This window comes from Equus asinus, chromosome 20, assembly GCF_041296235.1.
Source record: "Equus asinus isolate D_3611 breed Donkey chromosome 20, EquAss-T2T_v2, whole genome shotgun sequence".
Taxonomy (NCBI): Eukaryota; Metazoa; Chordata; class Mammalia; order Perissodactyla; family Equidae; genus Equus; species Equus asinus.
This window is the reverse complement of record NC_091809.1, coordinates 21,512,593-21,518,592: the sequence shown is the minus strand read 5'-3', so window position 1 is coordinate 21,518,592 and position 6,000 is coordinate 21,512,593. Positions and strand designations below refer to the sequence as shown.

The window sequence follows — 6,000 nt, the reverse complement described above, 5'->3', positions numbered from 1 at the left end:
TCCCGGAACCCGGCACCCGTGGTTGGGCCCCGCACGCGCAGGCAGCCCCGCCCACAGGCCGGCCTCCGTCCTCCGCCTGGGCTGCGGGGCCTGTTTCTGGCCCCAGGCCCGCGCCGAGCGACGCCAGGGCCCATCGGCGCCCACGCGGGGAGGACTACGAGTTCTCTGCCGGAAACGGACGGACGTGATTGGCAGCCCGAGCCCTGGAGGCTCCCCCCCACCCCCCGCCTACTTCCAAGGCAGGAAGCGGAAGTGGCGTCACTGGTTCGCGCGGTCTTTTCGTCTCGCGACTCAGCGCCTCGTGGAGTTGTCACGTCGGTCCTCGTGCGGTGGCCGCCTCCTCGGTGCGGCCCGTGGAGGGAGTTCTCTGGGCGCACGGAGGGCGTTAAAGGACAGGTGCGGCCCGGGACCCCAGGGGCTCCGTAGAGAGGCCGGGCCTCCGCTCGTCCGCCCGGCCGCTGGGCCCCGCGCTGAGCCGGAGCGGGAAGGGCGCCTCGCGGGGCGTTGGCGTCCCCTGCGCTTGCCTGGTCAGAGCCTCCGAATCACCTTCGAGACTTTTCCCCAGAAGGAGAAGCAGCTCCGCTGTGCGAGTCCCGTTGCTGAGGCCCCGCGCCCTCCGGTTCTCAGGACCTGCGCCCCCGCCGTGTGGCTGTGAGTCCGGGGGAAAGTGGTTCGGGGGCCTCTGCTGCTTTTCCTGGGCGACAGAACGTGTCACCGGAGGATTTGGCCTTGTCTTGGCGCGTTCTTTATTTCTGAACGTTACGGAACATAAGATAGTTTCTTAGGTCTCTTAACCTAAAAATAGACCGCCAAATGAAAGGCAGAGAGGCGTTTATTTGTGGATCGTAGACCTGCAATTCTGGGAGCACGGATTCAGGTAGAAACCCTGATAGTGTGCGCTAGGGAGTAGAAGGGGCTTTTAAAGGAGGAGGTTTGTATTGCAAAAAATGTTAATTGGCGGTAGCTCAAAAAACTAATCTTGGCTAAAGGTAATTCATCGGTGAGGCCGGCTAGTGGGAGGCCAAGTCCCTCACTGGGAGGGGCTGCAGGTTTCTTCAGGTGACTCGGTTGGAAAGTTCCTTTTCTGCTCCCTGACGACCTGCGTAAGACCCATTTCCTTAATGGCTCCCAGCGCTGTTTTTAAGCCCTTAGACGTAAGTGATTCCGTTGTTTCACATTTCACAGCTTGCAAGGCTGTGTATATTCATTTACTACGTGTTATACTCCCACTTAATGAATGTTTGAATGGTCAATTAGTGCTTAGTGAGAAGAGTCAACCCAAGGCTATTCTTAAGAAACTTGTAAACTGTTGGGGGAGGCAGACATCTCTCCAGGAAATAAATGTGTTATTACAAATTGATTAGAGTTCTGGAGCTAAAGTAGATATGGGGAAAGTGTTCTGTATTTGTTTGGTTATACATCTAGGCTGAGAGAGGGGAGAGCATTAAGGTTTACTCCCAGTTTTGACAGTGGAGACGTTTTATTTGGTTGCTGAAAATGCCGAAGGAGGATTCTAATCTCCGGTGTGTACCTGACAGAAAAGGTAAATGACGTCTGTTCATGTGAGGTGAATCAAGAGAAAAGAGGAGAAAGTATAGGGGCCGGCCCGGTGGTGCAGCGGTTAAGTTCGCACGTTCCGCTTCTCGGCGGCCCGGGGTTCGCTGGTTCGGATCCCGGGTGCAGACATGGCACCGCTTGGCACGCCATGCTGTGGTAGGCATCCCACATATAGAGCAGAGGAAGATGGGCACGGATGTTAGCTCAGGGCCAGTCTTCCTCAGCAAAAAGAGGAGGATTGGCAGTAGTTAGCTGAGGGCTAATCTTCCTGGAAAAAAAAAAAAAGAAAGTATAAAGGTGTTTTAATCTTATGAACAGCAAATTCATTCAAGGAATTAATCAGAATCAGCAATTCGCTTGTGTTATTATCAACCGTAGCGAAAATATATGTTAATAAACGTAGAGTGGTCTTGTAGTCCACCTGGAGGTTCCGTCTCCTACCCAGATCAGGCCTTTGATTCCCTGACCGAACATCCAGAGTAACCCCTCCTGTTTGACTTTTTGTAGACACTGTTGCATCTAGGGGGCTAGAATCACTCCACAGGTAAAGGACCAGAACACTCCCCTGACCAGGCAGGTTGCCAGAAAGCACTGGAGGCTCCACGTGGCTTGGTAATATCCATGTTACCCTCTCTGTTTCCCACTTGGGTGTCCCAGTGAGCTAACCATGCCATAGTGAAACAGTTGATGAGGAGTCTGAGGATGAAGTTGGTGAGACTGTGCAGATACGGTGATTCTGTGAATGTCTTTCTTATTGGCAAGGGGCTCAGCTCATTGCTCAGGTCCAAAGGCTTGACTAAATGTGTCCCCAGATCTCCTGTTTACTCGTTTGTCTCCAGGGATCACTGTTCTCACTTGCGCATAAGTCTGCATAAAATCAAGAGACAAAAATGAGTCTCATTTTAACAAGAGAAGTGAAACATAAAGATGTAAGGAGGATTGTAACAGATATCCTAGTGTGGATGGAGACCACCTAAAGAAAGCCAGACTTCTAGATGGGTCCTCTCCCCAAGGCTGGACTTCAGACCTTGTCAGAGAAGATATCATGGCAGCCCATCGCATGGTGAAGAAGTTCACAAGGTTGCCAGAACCACAGGTAGTCAACAGTCAGTGGGCAGGCAGTAAGCAACCTCTGGGTGCACACATGTCATTAGTGGTGGGTAGATGGAGAGAGGGAATCAGGTGCAAAACCTGGAGCACTAACCGTCCATATAAGGAGGCTGTTGGAAACAAGTGACTGGTGTGCAGAGATGGTGAAGCTGGTGGATGAGTGCTCAGAAGACAGTGTTCCTCCCACCTTTACATTCTTAGAGTAATTAAATATGTATTTCTAAGAACTGAGATAGGGCCGGCCTCGTGGCCGAGTGGTTAAGTTCACATGCTCTGCTTCGGCGGCCCAGGGTTTCACAGGTTCCAGTCCTGGGCGTGGACGTGGTGCCGCTCATCAGGCCGTGCTGGGGCGGTGTCCCATGTACCACAGCTGGAGGGACCCACAACTAGAATGTATGTACAGCTGTGTACTGGGGGGCTTTGGGGAGAAAAAGGAAAAGTAAAATCTTAAAAAAAAAAAAACAAAAAACCGAGATATATTGTTATGAACAACTATTTAGCTGTGACTAGGTGTGCGTGAAGAGTGGTGTGATGGGTCTCTGTTGACCGTCAGCCAGTGGGCGCCTTCAGTGGGCAAGGCTCTCCGCCGCTCTTCATACTGGCAGACGTTCGCATCCAGAAGAGACGTAGTGCTTCCCACGAAGTGCACAAAGACCTCTCCCAAACAAGCCGATCCTAATGTCAGACAGCAGTGTCAGAAAGCACTGATACAGCTACAGAGCTCATTATAAAAGCTTGTGTTTCTCCCAGATTTTAAAAATTTAAATGTATGCCCGCTCAGTAATAATTGTTGCAAATAGATAAAACTTTCTTGACATAGTTAGAAGAAGAAATAGACAAATCCACAATTCTAGTGGGAGATTTTAATAGGTTTTTCCGTATTGTTAAACTAAACAATAGAAGAAAAATTAATTGAGGTATAGTAAGGAAATGTTATGTGAAATGCCTGATGTACATATACAGAATAGTGTGTCCTGATTGAACTCAAAAATTGCTTGTCTGAGAGCACAGGGAAGGAATGAACTGGAAGGAGCAAGAAATCTTTGTAGGGGGATAGCTATATTCTGTATCTTGTTTTTGCTGGGTTTTACTATGCCTGTATGCAGTTGTCAAAGCTCATCCAGCAAATGCTTAAGCTGTGTGTATTTAACTGTACGTTAATTATATCTCAATTAGAAAATATAAGGAAAGTCAAAACATTCTATGTTGCCACTGACTAAACAGATTGGTGGGCCTGTTTAGCCCAAGGACCCCCAGTTTGAGAACCCTGGTAATAAGGACAATTAGACTGTGAGGCTAGACGTACAATTTTTGTGACCATATGTGTTTCTGGGTTGTAGTCATCTGAAATGTAGAATAAGGACTGTGGGGTTGTGAGGGTGATATTGGTTCAAAGCTAATGAACTCTGGAACTGTCAGTGGTTGACACCATTCAAAGACCATTTGGTAGATTAGCATTTGGCCATTGGTCTGTCTTTGATTTATTAAAGTTAAGGTTTCTTTTTTAATTGAGGTCACACTGGTTTATAATGTACCCATTTCAGGTTTACATCATTATATTTTGACTTTTGTACAGACCTCATTCTGTTCGCCACCAAAAGTCTAGTTGCCATCCAACACCTTCCACATGTGCCTCTTACTCCTTTTGCCCTCCCTCCACCCACTTTCCCTCCAGTATCCACCAGTCCATTCTCTGAGTGTATGTGTTTCTTTGTTTATCTTCCACATATAAGTGAAGTCATATGGTGACTGTCTTTCCATCTGACTGACTTCACTTAGTATGATACCCTCAAGGTCCTTCCACCTGCTCACAAATGGCAAGATACTGCCTTTTTATGGCTGAGTAGCATTCCATTATATATATATCACATCATCTTTATTCATTCATCCCACTGATGGGCACTTGTGTTGCTTCCTAGTCTTGGCTATTGTGATTAATGCTGCGATGAATATAGGTGTGCGTGTGTCTTTTTGAATTAGTGATTTCATGCTCTTTGGGTAAATACCCAGTAGTGGAATAGCTGGATCATATGGTATTTCTATTCTTTCTTTGCTTTCCTTTCCTCCCTCCCTCCCTCCCTCCCCCCTCCCCTCCCTCCCCTCCCTCCCCTCCCCTTCCCTCCCTCCCCTTCCTTCTTTCCTTTCTTTCTGTTTTTTGAGGAAGATCAGCCCTGAGCTGACTGCTACCAATCCTCCTCTTTTCGCTGAGGAAGACTGGCCCTGAGCTAACATCCGTGCCCATCTTCCTCTACTTTATATGTGGGATGCCTACCACAGCATGGCGTGCCAAGCGGTGCCATGTCCGCACCCGGGATTCAAACCAGCGAACCCCAAGCTGCCGAAGCGGAACGTGCACACTTAACTGCTGCACCACTGGGCCAGCCCTTCTATTCTTTATTTTTTGAGAACTCTCCATATTGTTTTTCATAGAGTTTGTACTTGTTTGCAATCCCTCCAACAGTGCAGGAGGGTTTCCTTTTCTCTACATCCTCTCCAACACTTATTATTTCTTGTCTTGTTAGTGATACCCATTCTATTGGGCATGAGGTGATATGTCATTGTAGTTTTGATTTGCATTTCCCTGATAACTAGTGATGTTGAACATCTTTTCATATGCCTGTTGGCCATCTGGATATCTTCTTTGGAAAAATATCTATTCATAGCCTCTTCGCGTCTTTTGATTGGGTGGTTTGGTTTTTTTTGTTTACTTGTATGAGTTTTATGAATACATTTGCAATATTAACCTCTTATCAGATATGTGGTTTGCACATATCATCTCCCAATTGCCAGTTTGTCCTTTTGTTTTGTGGATGGCTTCTTTTGCCAAAGAGAAGCTTTCCAGTCTGATGTCGTCCCACTTGTTTGTTTTCACTTTTGATTCCCTTGCCTGAGACATGGTATTCAAAGTAATACTTCTAAGACGTATCAAAGAGTGGACTGCCAGTGTTTTTCTCTAGGAGTTTTCTGGTTTCAGGTCTTACATTCAATTTTGTAACGCATTTTGAGTTAATTTTTGTGTATGGTATAAGACAGTGGTCTGCTTTCACTCTTTTGTGTGTGGCCGTCCAGCTTTTCCAACTCCATTTATTGAAGAGACTTTCTTTTCTCTATTGTATGTTCTTGGCTCCTTTGTTGAAGATTAGCTGTCTGTAGACGTGTGGGTTTATTTGTGGGCTCTCAGTTGTGTTCCATTGAGCTGTGTGTCTGGTTTTCTGCCACTGCCATACTGTTTTGATTGCTCTAGCTTTCTGGTATATTTTGAATTTAGGGTGTGTAATAACTCCACCTTTCTTCTTTTTTCTCAGCATTGCTCTGGCTATTTGGGGTCATCTG

The 6,000-nt window shown here is 47.1% G+C and overlaps 1 protein-coding gene across 1 annotated transcript in view; it reads left to right on the top strand.

Moving 5' to 3' along the window:
* Positions 1–281: 281 nt before the first annotated feature.
* LOC106824496 (zinc finger protein 846-like) overlaps positions 282–6,000 on the top strand; it is a 34,774-nt gene continuing 29,055 nt past the window's right edge. Inside the window, exon 1 of the mRNA XM_070491955.1 lies at positions 282–651. The gene's annotated coding sequence lies outside the window, so the exon portion shown is untranslated. The remainder of the gene's footprint in view (positions 652–6,000) is intronic.